The following is a 23,258-nucleotide window of genomic DNA, read 5'->3' on the forward strand; positions in this document are numbered from 1 at the left end:
AAATCTTGGGGGTTGAGGTGAGCATTCTATGGCCCTAGATCCCCAAGAGGATGAGAGGGGTCAATGAGGCAACCAGAAGGAAATGTCAAGAACCATCAAAAGGTATCGACACATCCCAGGAGACCCTCTTCAACTCTCCTACATGCACAGCATTTTAACACCTACAAAGATATCGCAATAGCGTCCTTCTTAATCTTCATTTCCTTGCAAGTCACACAAGATTAGAGTTTCAGGGCTCACTTCAAAGATGCCCAAAATAAGGACACAAGAGGTAAGATGACTCACCAAAGGCACATCACTGGTAAACAGAAGGATTGTCTTAGAACAAAGTGTCACATCCCTGGCTGCACCCTAGAATTGTTGAGGGGGGATGGGAGGACTCAACAATGCTAATTCCAGGATCCCAACCAAACCAACTAAAGAAGATGCTCATGGTGGGTACCCACATCACACTTTTTGAAAGTCCTCCTGATGATGTTACTGTGCAGCTGGGGCTGAGAACCACCAGCTTAGAACCATGTGCCCTGAGCCACACTCTTTCCAGGCTCTCTCTCCTTCAGCCAGTGAACCTTCAACTTGAATGCGCACCAGAGTCAGGAGGGCTCAGGAAACTAGACCAATGCCCACTTCCCAGGCCTGCAGATTCTGATTCAGGAAGTCTGGGACAGAGCCCACCAATTTGCATTTCTAAGTTCCAGAGTGATGCTATGCTGCTGGTCTAGAGACCACACACACTCTAAGGACCACCTCTGCATGTAATGCTAGAAAAATGGAACCCAGGAGACCAAAGTTCCTGGTCCCTAGTTTCCCTTCTGCTGACAGCACTCTCTTCGCTCTGAGTCAGAGCAAATGTTACCAGAAACCAAGGAAGCCCAGGGGGAGGCTGAGGGCTTTAGGGCCTTTTCTTCTCTTGTTTCTCTCCTTTTAAAAATAATCCACCACTTAAGAGACTGTCACTGAGCATTTGCTGCTTGTTCTTCCACACACAGTCCAAATCCTTCTCCTGCAATGCAGGTCTTCTTAAATATTGAATAAGTCTGCTGCTCCACCAATTGCCACAGCCAGAGCTGAGGTAATGTTGATATTGACAAAGGATTAATATCATTAATCAGGTTACAAAGATCAGGCTACTGAGCTGGTTTTATAAAAGACCTTCACTTTCTTCCCATCACCAAAATCTCTGGTGCCTCAGCACCTTCCCTGACTGTCCCTGACCCCTTCTAAGGCATGAGGTTTGCTTTCTCTTTTACTGTTTTTGCCATTTAATGAACCGTAGGACGAGTCAGAGCAGCCTGGGGAGTGGGTCAGGTTTCAAACAAGAGCAAAGAGCATTAGACTGACACTGTCAGTGCCCATTGTTTAACAAATACTACTTACTGAGAACTTACTGTGTTGCCAGACGCTGTGGGATACAGTGTAGTGAGCTTATAGTCATAAATAAAATAGTCAGATATTCCTGCACCAGTGGAGCTGACATTCTAGTGGGGGGAGATAGACAACAAATGAAATAAACAAGTAAAATTGTGTGTCATATGGTGCTAAGTGCTAGGGGGATAATAATAAATAATAAATAAAGAAGGAAGAAGCAAAATTCTGGAGGGGGGTGATATTTTAAATAAGATGATTAGAAAAGAAAGGCCTCACTGAGAAGCTGATGTTTAAGTAAAGTCCAAAAGGAAGCGAGGCAGTGGGCAGAGTGGAAAGGATTAAGAGTACCCCCTCTCAGTTCAGTCAGTTCAGTTCAGTCGCTTAGCCGTGTCCAACTCTTTACGACCCCATGAATTGCAGCACGCCAGGCCTCCCTGTCCATCACCAACTCCCGGAGTTCACCCAAACCCACGTCCATGCAGTCGGTGATGCCATCCAGCCATCTCACCCTCTGTCATCCCCTTCTCCTCCTGCCCCCAATCCCTCCCAGCATCAGGGTCTTTTCCAACGAGTCAACTCTTCGCATGAGGTGGCCAAAGTACTGGAGTTTCAGCTTTAGCATCATTCCTTCCAAAGAACACCTAGGACTGATCTCCTTCAGAATGGACTGGTTGCATCTTTTTGCAGTCCATGGGACTCTCAAGAGTCTTCTCCAACACCACAGTTCAAAAGCATCAATTCTTCGGCGCTCAGCTTTCTTCACAGTCCAACTCTCACATCCATACATGACCACTGGAAAAATCATGGCCTTGACTAGACGGACCTTTGTTGGCAAAGTAATGTCTCTGCTTTTGAATATGCTATCTAGGTTGGTCATAACTTTCCTTCCAAGGAGTAAGCGTCTTTTAATTTCATGGCTGCAATCACCATCTGCAGTGATTTTGGAGCCCCAAAAAATAAAGTCAGCCACTGTTCTCACTGTTTCCCCATCTATTTCCCATGAAGTGATGGGACCAGAGGCCATGATCTTCGTTTTCTGAATGTTGAGCTTTAAGCCAACTTTTTCACTCTCCTCTTTCACTTTCATCAAGTACCCCCTCTAGAATGTCGAACTCTGTAATTTCACCACCATCATCAAAATAACAGTAACTAGTGTTTATCAAGCATCTCTCATGCCTGTTCCAGTGAAAGTCACTCGGTTGTGTCTGACTCTTTGTGATCCCATGGACTATACAGTCCATGGAATTCTCCAGGCCAGAATCCTAGAGTGGGTAGCCTTTCCCTTCTCCAGGGGATCTTCCCAACCCAGGGATTGAACCCAGGTCTCCCACACTACAGGCGGATTCTTTACCAGCTGAGCCACAAGGGAAGCCCCATGCCTGTTCCAAGCAAAGACTAATATATATATATTTGTTCTTATATATATATATATATAATATATATATAATATAATATATATATATATATTCTTCTTAAATTCCCAAGACAATCCCAAGAAGTAGATGTTATTGTCATCCCGACTTTCCAGATGAGGAAACTGAGGTATACGGAGGTTTAGTAACTTGCTCAAAGTCACACAGCAGCAGAAAAGTGAAAGTGTTAGTCACTCAGTCATGTCCGATTCTTTGCGACCCCATGCACTGTAGCCTCGGAGAAGGCAATGGCAACCCACTCCAGTGTTCTTGGCTGGAGAATCCCAGAGACGGGGGAGCCTCATGGGCTGCCATCTGTGGGGTCACACAGAGTCGGACACGACTGAAGCAACTTAGCAGTAGCAGCAGGACTGTAGCCCACTAGGCTCCTCTGTCGATGGAATTCTCCAGACAAGAATACTGGAATGGGTTGCCATGCCCTTCTCCAGGAGATCTTCCCAACCCAGGGATCGAATCCAGGTCTCCCGCATTGCAGGCAGATCGTTTACTGTTTGAACTACCCAGAAAGCCTGCACAGCAGCAGAGCTGGGATTCAAACCCAGGCAGACTGGCAACTATCCCTACCTCCTCCCTCCACTCTCAGCCCCCACATTTTCAGGAATTGGACCCTATACCATGATTAATTGCAGAACACTCCCTCGTTGGGGTCCCACTGTCTTCCTGATTTCTAGGCAGTCAGTGCTATAAAGAGAAGGGGTGTGGGCAGATTGGCCAATACAAGAAACTTTCTCAGTCAGTTTAGAGTATTTCCTCCCCTTATTGTGAATCCTGTGCTGCAACCAGGAAGTCATTTTCAAAACAGATTAGGCTAAGTCATCCTTTTGCTTATAAAATCGCACTGCTCTCAGAATAAAGACGAACTGCCTCATGATGGCCCTGCAGGTACTACCAACCTCAGCTCATACTGAGCTCCCCACCAACCCTATGTTTTGCGTGATGCTGCCTTATTTGACCCTTGGATATCACCACCTCAGGGCCTTGACACACTCTTTTTTCCCTGCCATGAATGTTTTCTCTTCTTACTTGGTTACCTTCTGTTCATCCCTCAGCTCCCAAGTCAAATGCCACTTCCTCCAGGAAGATGAGGTCAGATTTCTTTGTGACATGTGCTCATAAACTTGTGTTCCTCTCTTTAGAACCCTTGCCTCAGGTTCTAATTATACATTCATTTGTATCATCATTGATTTATGTCTACCTCCTCAAGGGAAGGTACCAACTCTAAATTGTTTTCTACTGTATCCGCACAGTGAGCACAGTGCCCGATAAATACTAAAAATGACCAAATAGAACATAAGGACCCCCACCCTCGACCAAATATCCCTAAGACAATGGAAATTTACCTTCTATCCAGGTCCTTAAAGTGTTTTACACTGTCATTATCTCTCTCGATTTACTTGTTTTGAATAACAAAATAGTTAGGAAATTCTTTCTAAACTTTTCAACCATTATGCTCCAAATGATATCTCTTCCTTTTCCCATTCTTTAACAAAAAGTATTTGTAGCAGATGACTTTTTTTAAAAATTATAAAATTGGCCTTACTTTTCTGGTTTGTTGACTGTTTTTAAAATATGTCAGTGGCAGAAAGCAGTTTTTATGGATTACTTGATTATTTTATATAATAAGTATTTTTGTATAATATAGTTGATGAATCAAACACTATAAAGGGACATTTGACCATTTCATCTATATCCCTTAATAGGTTTTGTTTTCTTTCTTTCAGCTCCTAATAGGTTATTTTTTAAAGTCTGGCTAACCATTTTGTGCAAGTCAGGAGGGATTGATTTCACAGGGAAAATGTGGGAATTGAAGGTCCACTTTGTTATCTGGGGACATCTGACCTACATGGTAGTGAAAGTGAAAGCGAAGTTGCGCAGTCGTGTCCGACTCTTCGAGACCCCATGGACTGCAGCCCACCAGGCTCCTCCGTCCATGGGATTTTCCAGGCAAGAGGACTGGAGTGGGGTGCCATTGCCTTCTCCGAGGCTACAGTCCATGGGGTCGCAAAGAATCAGACACGGTAGTAGGTAGTCAATAAATATCTATCAACTGAATAGTGGTAACTATATGTTGAATGAATAAATGATTGTATGTTGGTTGAGAGGACCTCTAAATTCAATGCAGAGCAGATCAGACATTCGTTTTTAATTACCCCCTGACAAAAATGAACTCAGATTTATAGCCTCATACAATTACCATGTTCTGTCTTAGGATTTTCATTTCTTCAGTTTGGCTCTGGAAGGTGAAATGATCAGGAGTGACAGGAATCAGATCTAAGTTAACATCAAGAAGGACAACCACGCTGATCAGACCTGTTCAGCAATGCACAGAATGACTTTGTAGGTGCTGAGCCAACCATCCTAGAGGCATTCAAGCCCACTGCCCTGGGAGTGATGAAGAGAATTCACCCATGGGAAAGAGCATTGTTCCTCCCAGAATGACCCATGGATCAGCTGCTACCGTATCAGTCAGGAAACCCTTTACCTTGCAGGTTCCAGGGTATAACCCAAACCTTCTGAGCCAGAATTTCCAGGGATGGGCCTTGAGAATTTAAAAATACCCCAGGAGATTCTTGCATACACTAAAATTAAATAACCCCTGAAGTTAATGACTGGGCAAAATAAGTTCCCAGACATTAACTGCCTGCTTTTCCCAGCATATTGTCACATTTTGTCGGCTTGATGCCTTGTCACTGGCCTGGTGGACCTGCTGTGCTTTAAAGTTCTGTGGCGTAGCCATTGTCATCCCTAAAGATTGAACTTTTTTCTGGTCCCCAACTTACCTTGCGATCTTAGGGAAAAGGTTTACCTCTATGGGGTTTAGTTCCTTCATCTGTAAATGGAAGGAGTAAATCCCAACTCTCCCCTTCAGAAGTTTATTGTGAAACACCATTGACTCTAAAAGCAATTTTTATTTATGTATTTATTTTTTTTAATTTTTAATTTTTTAAATTTTATTTTATTTTTAAACTTTACAATATTGTATTAGTTTTGCCAAATACCAAAATGAAAGTAATTTTTAAAATGTAAGTCCTATGCAATAATAAACAGCTAGCATTTCTATAGTTGACCATGTACTGGGCACTGTTCTGAGTGCTTCATATGTATATTAACTCATGTAATTTTCATAGCAACTCTACAAGGGAGATGATATTATTATTCCCATCTTATAGATGAGTAAACTGAGGCCAGAGAGGCCAAACAACTTGCCCAAGTTCACAGTCCAGCAAGTAGCACAGCTGAATTCCAAAGAAGTCTAGAGGCAGCAGCTGTGCTTTAACCACTGAGAATACAGCATCCTACTGGTCAGTGAGATCCAGTCCTTTACGAGAGTGATGTTCTTGCTTTGGCTACAAACCAGAAGGAGTTGAAGACTAGACAATCTGTTTCTGTAGAGCTTTACATTGTTAAAAAGTGTTTCTAAATTGCTCGATCTTTGCAACAATTCTGAATAGTAAGGGAAGTGGTAACTGACTATTATCCCATTTTACAGAGCAGAAGAATGAGGCCCTAGGAAGTTTATTTCTTTGCTATGGAAACTTGACTGTAATATCCAAAGATCTGGATTTGAGTTGTTGAATCCACCCTTTACTAAATGAACTGGGGGCAGGGCGGGGAGGGGACTGAGAAAGCTGCCTCTCCAGCTTTCTGTTGCCTCAGAATTCTGTATGCAAAATGGGCATAATACTACTGCCTCTTTCCCAAGGATTTCTGAGGGTTAAAGGCAATCACTCATGTGAATGAAAAGCACAGGGCTAGTCCTTGGGACTGCTCTGTCTATCCCCCAACTCATTTGCTTCCTGTACAAAACTGCAGCTCCAGCATATAATTACCATGTTGCATAGCTGGGACTTGAACCCAATTGGACAGACTTTATCTCAGAGACCTTTCTAGCAAGAGGATGAAGAGCAGGTGGGGAGCTCTCCAGGGCATCAAAGACCACCCTGTAGTAGAGCCCTGAGGCCACCGTTACAGTCTGTGTCAGTGAGAAATGCCCCTGTGCTGCTCCATCGGGATAAAGGTTCCCATTCCAGATCTGCTGCCATGACAACCAGAGGGAGGATTTTCCAGAGCTGAAAGCTGCTCAAGCCCAGGGCCTTGGGGAGGCTCTAGGGAGCCTCTACGGCCACTTGAGGAGGCCAACTACCAGCCTCTGAAGCATTTTACCCTCTGAGCATATTCAGGGGCAGTGCGATCCTTTCTGCTGCCACCAGTGTTTTTCCAGAGGCCACGTTAGAGGAGGAAACCAAGGCTCTGGGGGGTACACAGAGAAGCTTGTGTGGCTGAGTCTGGGACAGGATCCAGGTCTCTCTACGTAGTTGGGGAAATGACTACTCAACAGGTTGTTGAAGGAAATGACTGTCTCAACCTCAGCCATAAAACTGCTCCCCAACACACCGTATACACCCCTCCACACAGGGTAAATTCAGCAGAACATGGAGGGGCCATTAACACCCATTTATCCACATCCCACCCCCAAGTATCATTTAAGACAAAGTTTCCTTACACAAACCACATCATGCATAATATCATTTCACTCTCAAGCAATCTTATAAGAATATTAAGACTATCCCCATTTTATAGAAGACACTGAGACTCAGAGAGAGAAACTCATTTTGCCAAAGGTCACACAGTCAATGAATATCTGAGACAGAATTTAAACCCAGATGTCCCTGGCTCCAGACCCCATCAACTTGACCTCTGCTTTCCTCGACATACCTATGGGGTCTGATATTAGAAGCTATTCCTCAGTGTTTGCTGAGCAAACCATCCAAAGCAAAACAGTAAAGCATCAACCTGCACCTCTCAAATGACATTGCTACATGCTAAGTTGCTTCAGCCGTGTCCAACTCTTTGCGACGCTATGGACTACAGCCCACCAGGTGATTCTCCAGATAAGAATACTGGAGTGGGTAGTCATTCCCTTCTCCAGGGGATCTTCCTGACCTAGGGATTGAACCCAGGTCTCCTGTATTGCAGGTGGATTCTTTACCATCTGAGCCACCAAGGAAGCCCCAAATGACGTTAAAGTTCTATTAAAAATGAATCTCTATGTCTTGAAAGAATCCCAGCTGCCCAGTGCAGGGAAATTTCCAGAAATGATCTGGGTAACTGGAGAGAAACTAATATAAGAAAATGGGTAAAATATAAGGGATTTACACTTTGGAGCACAACAACAATTAAAAGCAAAGGATTAGATGCACATCTCACGATCTCTTAAAAAACAGTGCTGGGTAGGGGGGGAAAGGTGAGAAACAATGAGATCTACAGCACCATACCATTTATGTAAATTAAAAATACATGTTTTGTGAACTTATGGTTGATGGTGGAAAGGACAGTTAGGGAGTTTGGGAAGGTCATATATATAGCAGGTACACACTGCTATATTTAAAATGGATAGCCAACAAAGACCTACTGTACAGCACAGGGAGCTCTGCTAAATGTTATGCGGCAGCTTGGATGGGAGGGGAGTCTGGGGGAGAATGGATACATGTGTATGTATGGCTGACTCCCTTTGCTGTTCACCTGAAAATATCACAACATTGTTAATCGGCTATAGTCCAATACAGAATAAGAAGTTAGGAAAAAAAATACACGTTTTGCAGGTGCATAAACAACAAAAGAGATGATCACTGAACAGAATAGAAGGGTTGCCTATTAGGGGAGGGGTTTGGGGTAGGGGAATAAAAGAGAATAAATAATAAATTAAAAATAAATACATTAATTAAAATTAATTAAATAAATTTTAGAAATAAATAATAAAGAATGAATAACTGAGAAAGAAACCTGCAAGGATAGGTGATGGTCATGGTGGTGTACTAGGATATGAGAAAGAATAAATTCACCCTCGGCACCTTATATCAGAATGAAAATTTAATGCTAATCTGTACAGCAGATGAGTTCTGCGTGGAAAATTGAGAGGCTGTGAATGAGGACAGCTCTCCTTCCACTATAATCACAAGTAAAGCCCCCCACTTGGTAACCAGCATATAAGCACTATTTATTCTTCCCGGAGATTTCTCCCCAAAGTGGCTTATGCGCTGTTGATGCGCCCAGGCCCGTCTTTATTTTTTTTTTTTTAATTTCTTTTTAGCTTTAATATATTTATTTTATTGTATTTTTTAACTTTACAATATTGTATTGGTTTTACCATACATCAACATGAATCCGCCACAGGTATACACTTGTTCCCCATCCTGAACCCTCCTCCCTCCTCCCTCCCCATACCATCCCTCTGGGTCGTCTCAGTGCACCAGCCCCAAGCATCCAGTATCCTGCATAGAACCTGGACTGGCTGATGAACATAGATGCAAAAATCCTTAACAAAATTCTAGCAATCAGAATCCAACAACACATTAAAAAGATCATACACCATGTCGAAGTGGGCTTTATCCCAGAGATGCAAGGATTCTTCAATATCCGCAAATCAATCAATGTAATACACCAGGCTGTCTTTAAAAAACACACAGATAACACGGAGGTCGGCCCTGGCTAGATCAACCCTTCCAAAGTTTAAAAAAAGAGAGAGAGAGAAGGGAAAGCAAACCAAAAGAAACAGCAGCAGATGCCTTTCTGAAAGGCATTGGAGGCCCCTCATCGGTCTGCACGTGGCTTTTCACCCCGCCCAGGGCGGGGCAGGGGTGGGGAGGGGGGCGGAGGTGGGATGAAGGTGCTCCAGCGCTCTTCCTCAGGAGCATGCTCAGTGCCTACGATGCCCTCTGGCCTAGGTTCCCGGCTCAGGTGAGCCACAGGTAGGTCTCTAACGATCAGAGGGGAAGCTGCAGGCGCCAGAAGTGGTTCACCATCCTGTCCAACAACCTTTCCCGCAAGCCCCCACCCCGATCTCCAGAACTTTGGGAGAGAGGCTTGACCCCACGTCCCAGCCTGACACAGCGGCATCGGCCATTTCCAGTGGCTTCCTCGGCTTCGCCAAGTTCGCCGATGTCCTCCTTAATGCTGACAGGTTAATCCAGCCACTACTCATGAGAGAAAGAAAAACTCCAGCTGCTGCCTTTTCCTCTGGGGTGGTGGGGGGCGGAGGGGACGATACACGTTAGCCGGCCTGGCGTCTTAACCCACAGGCCCCACTTTCGGTGCCCGGAATCACAACCAATGAACCACTGCCAAGAATGGACCCCCACACCTAATCCATCAGTAAGAGGTGGCCGAGCTACTGCAGAAGCCACCCCGAATCTGACCACCTTCTTTGCACCCCCTAGTCCCCCAGGCTGTGTCACTGCTCCCCATCACTGGTCTCCTGGCTTCCACCCCTGCCTCCTGCAGTCTGCTCTCCGCTCAGAAAACAAAGTGATCATTACCAAAATTGTAAACTAGGTCATGTCACTTCTGATTCAAACCCTCCCCCCACCCCCTAGTGAAATGAAATCCAGACTCCACGCCTACCCTGGCAGGTCCTGCAGCCCGCAGGCTCCCTCACTTTCCCCTCATCCCACCGCACTGACCTTCTTGCTGTTCCATCAAGACAACATAGTTGTCTCTGCTTTTGCGATTGTCATTCCCCCAGCCTGGCTCCTTCTGGCTCCTTCTAGAGACTCAGCTCTCAATTCAACCATTACCATCTCCCCTGGCCATCCTTTTTGTAACTAATTTTAAAAACTTTTTATTTTGTATGGGAATATAGCTGATTAACTTTGTGATAATTTCAGGTGGACAGCATATAACTAAATTTTAATTACTAAGTTCTCTCTCTCCCTGCACACCATTTATCACTATCTGTCATGTCATGCTGTTTCCTTCATAGCACTTGACATAGTCTAAAACCATCTTGTTTGTGTTTTTCTTTTGTTTCTCACTAGACTGTAAGCTCTAGAAAGGCAGGGAACTCTGTCTCATTCACTGCTGAGTCCCCAGTGCCTGGCACATGGTAGGATACAATAAATATCTGAGAATGAATGAATGAAGGAATAAATGAGGGAATAAATAAATGAAAGGGAATGAGTTTGCAGAAAGCAGTGGATCTCAAAGCGGAATTCCTGGAGCAGCAGCATCCATGTCCCCTGGGAATGATGTGTTAGACATGAAAATTCTTGGGCCCCATCCTAGTCCCACTGAATCAGAAACTCTGTGTTAACAGCCCTCCGAGGAATTCTGACCCAGGTTGAAGTTTGGGAATCTCTGTCATAGGGACCACCTGCAGTCTCTTGCCAGATCCCTCTTGTGACTGAGGAGTGCAGAGCTAACTGGCTGGGTGGTCAGTCTTGTTGGAGGAAGGACGTCAGAAAGGAGGAAGGAGTCAGCCCCATGCCCTTGACTGACCACTGGCCTTTGCATGCCCGGGTAGTCTTCAGAGCCATGCAGAGCTGTGCTGAACACACTGAGGCTGGGGAGGGCTTCAGAAACCACTCTGCTCCTCTCCAGAGCAGAAGGACAGGCAACTTGCCCAAGAAGTTACATCTCTGGCCTTTTGAAAGCTCCACAAAATCCCAAGCACTTGACCTTAGCAGTAAGATGACCAACTGGTCCTGATTTGCTTGAGCTTCTCTCAGTTTTAACACACAAAGTCCTGCCTGCCAAGAATCCCCTCAGTCCCAGGCTAACTGGGAGAGTTGGTTCACGCTACTCAGAGACCCGACTTGGGGTCTCGGGACTTGTAAATGCATTCCCTTCCCAAGTCACTTTGGTATATCTACCTGGGTGAGACTAAAGATGGGATGGGGAAGGGCAGAATTTAGGAGAGGAAGATGGAAAGAGATTGGGAGAAAATGCCAGCCAGAGGGAGAGAGCAGAGATCAGATGAGGGAGAAAGAAGGGGAGGAAAGATGAACTATGAGAAGAAAGAAAGGGAATTTTTAAAGGGTGGAAAAGATGGAGAAGGGGATGCGGTGTGGGTGTGAGAAGGGGAGAGAGAAGAGACAGAGACTTAGAGACCCAGTGCTACTGTGACAGAAGAAACTCACAGGTAGAGGGGATGGGACAGGGGCAGGCTGGGCTTGGGGGAAGAGTGGACCACATAGATGCCTTCTGGCAGCATCTTGAATACAGGGCCTCCTGACAAACTTTGAGAAATCATCTCTTTTCTCAGGAGCCCTAGACACCACCTCGCCATCAATGGCTGGCACCAAACTTGCTTGCCTAATCTCTTCTCTACTGAAAGCTGCTTCCATTCACAAGCTGCTGCTTATCATGGTGTAGATGCATTCGAGAGGAAAGGAAGGAGAGAAAGAAAGAGAGAGAGGAAGAAAGAAGAAAAAGGCAGCTGAATGAACTTAAAAGATTATATTAAGAGATGCGGAGAGTTTTTTTTTCCTCCCGCTCTCCAAATAAATCTTTCACAAGCCAAACATCATTATGACACTGTCAGATTAATTTCCTCTTGTTGATTGATTGCAGAGGGATGGGCAAAGCCCCGAGCTTCCTGAGGCCAGTTATCTTGCTCACTAGCTGCATTCCTAAGCCAGAGTCTGACACAGCTCCATTACAATGAGATTTAAATGTGCATTATGTCTTTAAAAGTAATGACAGCAAGACAATTACTTAGAAGAAACCACAGTGACATTGCATACGCAGTCTGGTGCCTCAGCACTGCACCCCGGTCTCCCACTTTTCCCTGGCCCAAATGGAAAGCTATGTTGGACTAAAAGGAACCAATTCTGTTCCCTGGCCAGGCTGGAGGGGTGATTCTTACCACCTGGACAATGAACCATCCTATAACCTGAGTCCTTGCATCCTGACTGAGAAAGAAGTAGCCTCCTAGAGCACTCAGGTTAGCAGGGGATGCTAGGTCCAGCTTGTGCTCCCATGGGAAATAGAGGGAGCCAGTAGCAGAAAGTTAATGATGTGTCATGGGGAGGCAACGGCCCCAGTTCTCAGCCCCCTGGGGGATGTGGAGGGTGGGGGACCATGGCAAAAAGTCTGACGCTCACAACACACCTAGAACTGTTATAACTGACACCTGTAAAAGTGTTTAGCATTTCAAATAACTCTTTAATCTATAGCATTGGTGGTTTAGGAAAACACAGAGCCCAGGGCCCTGAACTCAGAGTTTCTCGTGGGACAGGTCCAGAATCTAACCCAAGAATTTGCCTTTTCTAACAAGTTCTCAGATGATGCTGATACCGCTGGGGGTGGGGATGGGAGGTGGCGAGGACCGTACTCTGAGAACCACCGAGTCAGATGAACCACCCAGTTCAGGTGAATCAGTCTCTTGAGCACTGAGAGCTTTTTACAGCAGAATGTGAACCCAGCAACGTCTGTCTTTCTCTGCCTTTTGCCCTCCCAGGTAAAGCCGCAAGCTTACTTTGTGCAAATGCCGCTTCTCACTCGCAAAAAGCTTTTCAAAAAGCTCCCCTCACTTTTCAGAAAGGATTTTACAACTCCGCCTCGCTAAAGTGTAAGTGACTAATAAGGAAGGATGCATTATTCCACCCCAAAAGCATCTGCTCTTCATCCAAGAGCAAAGCCTAAAGACAAAGAATGAAACTTTAATGATGGGTTTTCACATATCAGTGAGCTGAGTGTTTTAGGGTGATGAAGGAAGACCTCTTTGTACTAAAACCTGCCCTCTCCCTGAAAAGATCACATTTTGTAGGCAGTCGCTTACTTTATCTAAGTCCCAAAGGGACTGTGTCTTTGTCACTATTACCATTATTTTTTTGGCCAATGCCCACCATAGTGCCAGGCATACGGTAAGTACTCAATAAATGTATGACATATGGATAAATGTCAGCTAACTCTTTGACAGGCGAGAAAGGCCAGTTCTTTGCCTGTAGCAGATCTGAGATGAAAGCCAACCCTTTTTAAACTCTTCACCAATGACTCATCGTAATGAACCAATGCTAATTAAGGACCTACTGCATGCAGGTCACTGGCTGGACCATAAAGGCATCTCTCCAAATTGACCAGTTCACTAGTTAATCAAGGTTTCATTCATTCATTCACTCATGCAAGTCATTGCTGAGCACCTGCCATGCTAACTGTGACTCTAAAAAGGAAGAGGGTACAGCCTTGGCCCTAAGGATCTTGCCTTGTAGCATTTTGGAAGTTGTATATAGAGACACCCACTGTGGCAGGGAAAGCACCAAGGCAGGGAAGGGAGAGAAAGCTCAAGTCTCCTAGGAAAAATCCTTGAGCTCCAAGCTGGTGAGTAGAGATGATTCAGCAAAAGCCTCCTAAGGATTTGGAGGAACAAAAGACACAGAGGGCTTCTCCTCCCGAATGCCTTCCTCCAGGGCCTGCCCACCACACTCATGACCGCCCTTTTTCCTTGGGGCCTCAAAAGACTTAAAGAAAGGTGGTCATTATGCCCATTTCATGGGTGAATAAACTGAGGTCTGCCACCCACCCCCCGCCCCCGGCAACTACACAAAGACCACATACTAAGTAAGTGGAACTGGAAGTCCCCTATCTCCACACCGTGTCCTCTTTATCCTGGGTCCCAGAGATGTGTGCCTGACACAACAGAGGAGTCACCTTTCTCTATCCTAACTCAGTCTTATTTAGGTCAGGGGTGACTGCTGCTACCATCACCAACAGCATCCCCATCACTCACATTTATTGGACACTTACTCCTTGCCAGGCTCAGTGAGAAGCAGTTTGCAAACATTAACTCAAAATGCTCACAGTTCCTTTATTATCCTCATTTTAAAGATGGAGAAACTGAAGCCCAGAGAGGTGACATGACATAACTAGAAAGTGCTAGAACCAGGATTTAAGCTCAGGAGATCTATCTCCAGAGCCTATGCTCTTTACCATCACACTGTGCTCCCTTAGTGCACCTGAGGAAAATGAGGCTCAGAGAGGTTTAGGGTCTCTCCTGAAGTCACACAGCAACCAAGCACTGGAGCCAGGATTCAAACTCAGGTCTGTTTGCTCCCAGCATCTCATACTGCAGCCCCTAGAGGCTAAATAGGCTGGCTTAAAGAAACAGACAGGGGTGGGGAACAGGAAGGAGAGGTGGCTATTTTTGTGGTGCCTCCTTCACTCTTCTAGCACATCAAGGATCTCCATCCTGGGTGGCAGCTGAATAATTTAAGCTCATCACTCCAGCCCACCACTACTGGGTCCCGGATTTATTTTTATCCCAGGTTACAGCCACAGTGCTTAACAGAAATAAACCATGCTGTTTGCTTCTCATCGTCTTTACATCAACTCCTGATTTGTCTGCATTCATGACCAGCTCCCAACTTGAAGGCGATAAAGAGCAGAAGATAAGCCCATATGTCATGGCAGTTTTTATTAGAAAGTGTCAGATTCTCTATGACCCACAGAGAGACAGAGAGAGAGGGTTAAATAAAGAGTAAATATCTCAGCTTACAAATAGACCCCCAGAGCAGCCACTCTGACCAGACCCACAGCCTTAGATAGGCAGCCAGGATGTGTACAGGCAGCAAGAAAACAGAAGGCACAGCAAGCCGGGGAGACTGACTTCCCAGGCCACCATTTCAGACTGCAAGATCTCTGGCCACTGCCTCCCTCCCACCACTGAGAAAGGAGACGTCCGCACTTGTCCTCACAGCTATGCTTCCTGATCACCTCACAGGATAGAAAATTGGAAAGGAGCTGCTGAAGGTCCTCCCCCTGCACCCCGGTTGGGTCAGGGGAGTGGCAGCTGCTGGAGCCAGGAATGAAGGCAGGTATCTTATCTTTGTATGTTGCTGTGCATGACTCACTGTGTGGTCTTGGGCAAGCTGCTTGCCCTTCCTGGTACCCCTGATGACTAGATCAGAGGTTCTGAACTAGGTGCTCCACAGAGGTGCTCAAGTGGGCTATAGGGCATAGGCATCTTTCCAGAGTGGAGGTTCTCAAAGAGATCCTTGGTGTCTTTCTGGGATAAGTCTCTAGAGGGCTTTCAAGTGCTGCCAGATCTGGATGTCTATGCAACTGAAGCCACAAACCAATAAGACCCCTTTCCATCTGAGCACAGGATTCTAGGAACCTAGGAAAGTTCTTACAAGAGCCAGTCTCCATCCTGATTCACCCAAACAAAACCTGCTCAACACATCTGGTAAATTCCCAAACACAGGGCTGACCCTTCCTAGAAGCATGAATGCACACACGCACAAATATACATACTCAATACTCATCACACAGTTATAGAGCCTCAGAGATGGAAGCGGCCTTGGGGTCACCTAGACCAGCTATTTCATAGCACAGATGGGAAAACTGAGGCCCAGAAAGGGGAGGCAGAGCTGGGGCTGGGACCCAGGTCTCCTGATCCAACTCCAAAGCTCTTTCCAGAAGCTTCTGTTTCCCTTACGCTGGTGCACCACAATGCACCAATTCAAGTGTGATGAGGGGGTAGGGAGGGCAGCCTCTTGGATCTTAACCACCCCCAAGGAAATAAGGATGGGAGGTGGTGAGTAGATGTTCAAAAAGCACCCATGGGTGGACAGCCGAGTTCCAGCTACCTCAGGTGGGCTGGCCTGCCCTACATGGCTGAACCAGTGGTTATCACGTGTACGTGTAACTGAATCACTTTGCTGCACCCTTGAAACTAATGCAACATTGCAAGTCAACTCTGGTTTTATTTGTATATGTATATATATATACTCCTACACTGGATGGTTATATTGCATTGGCTGGTTATATTGCCCCAGCCCCCTAAACTTCCCTGTGATCCAGCAATTAAAGAGTTAACACTCAGCGCAGCAGGAGACCCTTGAGATCCCCTACTCCAGGGCCCCAGCCGTGGTCCAGTCTGACCAGTTAGTGCCAAAGTTCAAAATTTTAAATATCACCCATGGGCCGATCTGTGGCTCCTTATTTGACTGTGGCTCCAAATTTCCCCACATTCATCATTCACACTTAGGCTTCCCAAGGAGGAGACAAAGGCAACTTCCTCCCCAAGGTCACCCAGCAAGGAAAACCTGGGATTTTTGAGGACCAACTCTTTGGTACTAACCACCAAGCATCCCTTCCCACTGCCTCACATGTCATGTCCTGCCTGAGCAGTCATATGTCTTGGGATTTTGGTGTCCCCACTTGGCTCTGGGGCTGGAGAAAGTGACTGAGTGGGCCGTGCTTACGCTTGCCAGTCTTGGGGGCTGATGTTTTATTCCTCCCACCTCCAAGAATAAGAACTGGAAAAGGAAATCCTCGGGGAGGGGGTGGCCCCTGAGATAATAGTGAAGATGCTAAAAATAAAGACATTCATTTCCAGTAAGGTAGATATAATCAAACCAGGAAGCAAAGCAAATCCCCTTTTGATGGGTTACAGATTAGCAGCAAAGGCATTTAAAATTAAATGTGAGTTTTGGATTCAGTTACAAGGGACCTCCCCCTCCCACTCACTAACAGGTTGGTGAGGCTGATCCCATCAGAATAAAGAAACTAGAGCAGGGTATGGTCTGTCCTGGAACAGATCTGAAGCTGGAGCCTGGAATCCTTCCCCAGAAGCCGAACAAACCTTATTCGCCCCTTTCCCTACTCTGAGACAGGCTCAAGGATGAAATCCCCTGGGCTTGGTGCACCCTCTGTGTAATCACTTACAGGTTATACCACCTGTGAAAATAAAACCTTGTCTGCTCAGCAGACAGCTGGCTGCTCCCCTCTGACCTGCCTGACCACTCATTCCAAGAAAAATGTGATCCTTTCATGTCTCCCAGATCTCTCATCTCAGGAAACTATGAACAGGTAAGCTTGCACAAAATCACCACAATTAAATTACTCAGCTGTCCCTGGAAGATGGTACAATCTGCACCCGCTCCTAGGCAAGCTTCACTTAGCATGCCTACGTTACCCTAAACAAGGGTTAACTATCCAGCCATAAGTGATCCTCTCTCATCCAGAGTCAGGGTGCCCACCCACTAGATCAGAATACCCAGAGACTGTCCATGCCAGGCTGGCCAGTACCACAAAGGGTTAATTCACTCAGAGAACTGCTGGCTACTTTCAGAAGCTTCTGTTGCAAGGGAGAGGACAAATTGGGCAGAAGCCACAATTTTGATTGCATTGCCTAAAACATGAGCATATTTTACCCCCACCCTGGGCAGTGAGCCGAAATCTCATTTGGCTTTGGGGTGCTGCTTAGGCAATCAAACACTGCAGAATGTGGGCAAATAAATGTGGTCATTCCTCAGCACCCTTTCCCTCCCACCTAACCTCTATCCCACCAGGTCATGTACACACCTCGTTGCAACTGGGACTCCAATACCCCTAGCCCATTTACACAATTGAGAAGAATATCACTTACCAAGACACCAGAGGATTGCAGGGGGAATGGGTGAGCCAAATTCTTGCCAACTCCTCTCTTCCCTGACGGGTGGGAAGATGCTAACTCTGGATGACTTGGTTTGAAAGCTCAGCGGAGGTGCCTGAAAGAAAATTGTTCATTTGACTTTCCTACTCTTCCCAAATAAAATCAAAGCAACTGCACACACACACACACACACACACACACACACACGCACACGCATACACGCACGCACACACACACACACACACACACACACACAGAGCAACTATTCCTAAACCACGAAGATCCAAGATGAAAAGAAATACCACTGCCGGAAGAGGAGAAAACTCAGACCAGTCAGTCGACAAGGTAAAGACAGTGGCTCCCTCAGCCTGCCCTCCACATGGATGAAGGTTTTCACTCTGTGAATCTCTCTTTCTTTCTCTCTCTGTCCTCTCTCCCTTTCTGTCTCTTTCTCTTTCTCTCTGTCGTCCGCGTAGGCAACTCCGGGGCTGCTGGCAGTAGACGAATCAATTGCTTCCCCGGTGCGGGAATCAGTGGCGGCTGCCACCACTGCTGCAAAACCCGATGTGAGCAAGGGAGGGGGCAGCAGTTTCCCGGAGCAGGGGGAGCCAAGTCTGCCTTCCCTCTCCGTAATTTATGTGTGAGGTACCTGGAGAAAGAGGGGTGGGAGCCCGGGAGGTGAGACTGGGCGCACCAGAGATCCTAGCTGGTGGAAATGGCAATCGGGAGATTGGCGATCAGCACCGCGGACAGCGCTAAAATGCGGCGGCGGAGGGATGGGCGGGAAGCGAACCCTCAGGCTGCGAAGTTAAGTAATTGGATGGTTAGAGCAGAAAAGGGGGAGAGTCTAGGGGAGGTGGGGGGGGGAGGGGCGGGGAACGGGACTTCTTGACATCACACAGTGAAGTCAGTGACAGCCTACCTACCACACACTTGTTCTAATCTTGTCGTTCACTCTCGAAGCAAAGAAGCTGTAACTTTACAGCCCCTTTTCCACATACGCCCCCAGACTTTCACTGCTCGCTCAGAAAAGAGTTTGACCCCAGTGTGGGAGTCTCCAAGTGGCTCCTCCCCACCAAGTCAGCCTAGCTGACCTGTCCTCACCCACACTACTGCAGATTTCTGACCTATACCTCAGGTGCCTTGAAAATCAGGGCAGGAAGATGAGGCTTAGGAAATGGAAATTTCTATGGGGCAGGATGGCTTAGTTGAATAAGCGCTTGACAGGTTTCTGGAACCAAGTCGAGCCCCCATACAACCTTGGAAAAGTCACTTAACATCTCCAAGTCTTGCATAAAATGAGCATATGACTATGCAAGAAGTTAGAAGGCAACAATAAGAACATCCAAGTTGTGGGCTGCTATAACCCCATGATCCATAATCTGTCCTGTGATTCAAATGTCTTGACAGAAGGAGAAAAGAATTGACAGCCAATCCAGAATGGTATATGCCAGCCTCACCTTTCAGTTCATGGTTTGAGTGGGATGAAGTTGGGAGATTATAAAAGGTCTAAATCAGACAATTGAGCCATGGCCAAAGACCTAAACCCCAAAGACCCAGATTCATCTTCTGAAGTGAAATCACTATACAGACAAGAAAATAAAATCATTAAAAGGAGAAATACATAAAGAGAAATTGACTGAACTTTCCTGGTAATACAGTGGATAAGAATCTGCCTGTCAATGTAGGGGACACGGGTTCAATCCCTGGTCCAGGAAGATTCCACATGCTGTGGGGCAACTAAGCCCATGCATCACAATTACTGAAGCCCATGTGTGGAGCCTGTGTGATGCAACAAGAGAAGCTACTGCAATGAGAAGCCCGCACACCACAACTAAAGAATAGCCCCCACTCTCTACAACTAGAGAAAGCCCGCGTGGAGCAAAGAAGCACAGCAAAAAATAAATAAGTAAATAAACAAAATATATAATTCCTTAAAAAAGAGAGAAGTTGATTCCCATGGTTTCCAACATTCCAGATCTCAATGAGTCTTATTCCTGCTTGTTGGGAGGAAAGGACAGGAAATCTCAAATAGACCAGGATCTGTTTAGAACTTCTCAGCAAAGTGAATTAGAACCCTCTTTACTGGGGACCTTCCTCTAGACAGTCCCACTGAGAGGGCCCAGAGTGAGCTACCACATTCGTCACCTAATCCCCTCCTTGAAAAGTAGGGCTTAAAATATGAGGATCTTAGAGACCATTTAGAGCTTCACTTTATCGATGATCATGATGATGGTGATGGTGGTGGTGATGATGATGATGGCAGCTGTCATTTTATTGAGAACCAACTACACACAAGCCCTTTGGCTAAGGACTTTACATGTGTCATTTCCTTGAATCTTTACCATGACTTTTTGAGGGAACTATTATTACTCCCATTTTACAGTTGAGGACACCGAGACTCAAGAAGTTAAGTCTCTTGCATAATGTTACACCAGAAATGTCAGACATAGGATTGAAATCCTGCTGCTAAGTCACTTCAGTCGTGTCCAACTCTGTGCAACCCCATAGACGGCAGCCCACCAGGCTCCGCTGTCCCTGGATTCTCCAGGCAAGAACACTGGAGTGGGTTGCCATTTCCTTCTCCAATGCATGAAAGTGAAAAGTGAAAGGGAAGTCGCTCAGTCGTGTTCGACTCTTAGCAACCCAATGGACTGCAGCCTATCAGGCTCCTCGGTCCATAGGATTTGCCAGGCAAGAGTACTGGAGTGGGGTGCCATTATCTTCTCTGAGGATTGAAATCCAGGGTTGTATAATTCCAAAGCCCATGCTTCAGGATGCCTCTCTCAGAGTCAAGTTCAAATGCACTCTACAATTCTTTGGCAGAACTTCATTGAATCTTTTCTAGAAAGATCCTACGACACAGGTTCAATGCCCTCATTTTGCACATGGAGAAACTGAGGAACAGAGAGAGACAGTGTCTTGCCCACAGCCAAAAAGATAGAAAGTAGCAGAGTTGAGTCTGGACCTTAGGCCTTTCAGATGCCAAGGCCTGTGTTCCAGTGCCTAGAACAGTACCAGGTACATGTCTCAGTAGACATCTGAAGACTGATTCAAGAAACCCACATAGGATGCTGATGGTGGAATCAGAATCCAATTAATTCCCAGGTCTTTTGGCTCCCAGTTCCAAGGAATGTCTACCCATCTCCCCCCACCTCACAGCTTCCCTGGCATTAGGCACATGTTCTGGGAAGGTCTGTCATGAATTCAGATCACCCTTAGGGAACAAAAATAGCTACCACCTGCTAAATGTCTAGACATCTGCCACCTGTATTAAGCACTTTATGGTTGCTAACTCCAATCTTTATAACTACAAGGTGGGTGCTATTATTGTCCCATTTTCAGTTGATGAAACTGAGACTCAGGTGAAGTAAAGCCCCAAAGCTCACACAGCCAAGAAGTGGCACAGACAGAAATGCAAATCTTGGGTCTGTCTGATTCCAGGGCCTCTGTTTTTGCTACCTTGCTAGTTTTTTCTCAAACTGGCCCCCTCTCAAGAGGCCCCTATTGGAGTGTAAGTTTGGCCTGAGTTCCACCACCCCCCTCTACCCCTGCTTTCAACCTGAGAAGTTGCACTTTTAAATGTTTTGCATACTGGGCATCTGCCCAAGCCTTCATTGGAACAGAGCTTTGCAGCAAAATTAAAAAATAATAATATGGTTGAAACCAGAGCTCTGCACCTTCCCGTGACCATGCCATCTAGGAACCAGCTCTGCCTTCTCAGATTTTGCCTCCAGCCTCCCTACCTCCTTGGTCACCATCTTCAAATCCTTCTTCCATTCTGAGAGCTTCTGGAGAAAACTCTTCCTTCAGAGAACCAGCTGCGGCTGTAAGCTCTGGCAACTCTGCAGCAGGGAGATGCCTAGACACCAGACACCCCAAGGCTAACTAAGCCCAGACAGACTCTGATCCTCTCGAGGATGGAGCACTGCAAAGGGATTTCTCAGGGCCCTGGATTCAGCAAGCTGTCCTGGCCTGTCCTTGTGCTGCTGAGGCCAGAGGCAGTCCGTTAAGACTCTCCCTCACCTCCAGAATAGACAAACAGTCGTGATGGTGGTGGTGTCTGTAACAAGAGCTGCCCACTGTGTGCTGGGCGACTTGTATGACCATGCTGTTATGTCATCCTCACAACAATCCTGTGTGTTAAGATGGCAATTGTTTTATTTCCATTTTAAAAAATGAGAACACTGAGACTCAGTGGCCTAAAACAACTAGCCCTTTAGTTCATAAATGGTACCACTGGGATTTGGACCGAGGTTTATAACTATTATGCTATATGACATCCTAGTTAAAATTGCTGCTTCCATTTTTTTATGTGCGTATGATTCACCAGCTGACATGTTTTATCACCCCAGCAACATTCATGACTTGTAACAGCAAAATGAGGTTGTACTGCTGCATTATATGCCCATCTTCGAGATGAAGAAACTGGACACAGAGAGCCCAGGTGATATGCCTGAGGTAAGACAGCTAGAAAGAGATGGGGAGGGCAGGATGTGAATCTGAATAGTCAGTCTCAGGGGCCATGTGCTCTTCTGTCTCCCAGAGAAATGGTGCTGAGTTTGTCCAGAAAGAGTAAACGTTCCCATTTCACTTGGCAAGTGGGGTGGAATAACAGCCCTCAAAAATGTCCATGTGCTAATCCTCAGAAGTGGTGAACATGTTACCATATGTGGCAAATGGCACTTAGTAGGTATGATTAAGGATCTTGAGATAAAGAGATTACCCTGAGTTATCTGGGTGGACCCGATGTAATCACTACAGTGTTATAAGGGGAAAGGGAAGCAGGAGGAATAGCGAGGAGAGGTGATAATTGAGTAGAGGGTTGAGAGAGGTGGGGAGAGCAGAGGGAGATGGAGGCAGAGGGAAGGAGGAGAGGGAGACAGAAATAAAGAGAAACAGAGGGAGGGAGGGAGGAAGAGAGAGAGAGAGCTGTGTTATTGGTCTTGAAGATGGAGGCTGCTGCTGCTAAGTCACTTCAGTCGTGTCTGACTCTGTGTGACCCCATGGACAGCAGCCCACCAGGCTCCTCTGTCCACGGGATTCTCCAGGCAAGAATACTGGAGTGGGTTGCCATTTCCTTCTCCAGATGATGGAGGAAGGGGCCACAAAGCAAGGAATCAGGGAAGCCTCTAGAAGCTAGAAAAGGCAAGGAAACAGATTCTCCTTGAGAGGTTCCAGATGGAGCACAGCCCTGCCAACACCTTGATTTTAGCACTCTGACCTCCAAAACTGTAAGACAATAAATCCTTGTTGTTTTAAGCCACCAAGTTTGTTGATATTTGTTACAGCAGCCATAGGAA

The 23,258-nt window shown here is 46.1% G+C and overlaps 1 protein-coding gene across 6 annotated transcripts in view; it reads right to left on the reverse strand.

Moving 5' to 3' along the window:
• The window catches only part of RPH3A (rabphilin 3A), a 276,958-nt gene that overhangs the window by 82,484 nt on the left and 171,216 nt on the right, over window positions 1-23,258 (reverse strand). For 3 of the 6 annotated variants that reach the window (XM_070769653.1, XM_019977136.2, XM_070769649.1), the window contains exons 1-2: window positions 18,258-18,595; window positions 17,950-18,070 (exon numbers count right to left, since the gene is read on the reverse strand). The gene's annotated coding sequence lies outside the window, so the exon portion shown is untranslated. The other 3 variants (XM_070769651.1, XM_070769652.1, XM_070769650.1) reach the window with 2 other exon arrangements.

The sequence above is a fragment of the Bos indicus genome, chromosome 17, assembly GCF_029378745.1.
Source record: "Bos indicus isolate NIAB-ARS_2022 breed Sahiwal x Tharparkar chromosome 17, NIAB-ARS_B.indTharparkar_mat_pri_1.0, whole genome shotgun sequence".
Lineage (NCBI taxonomy): Eukaryota > Metazoa > Chordata > Mammalia > Artiodactyla > Bovidae > Bos > Bos indicus.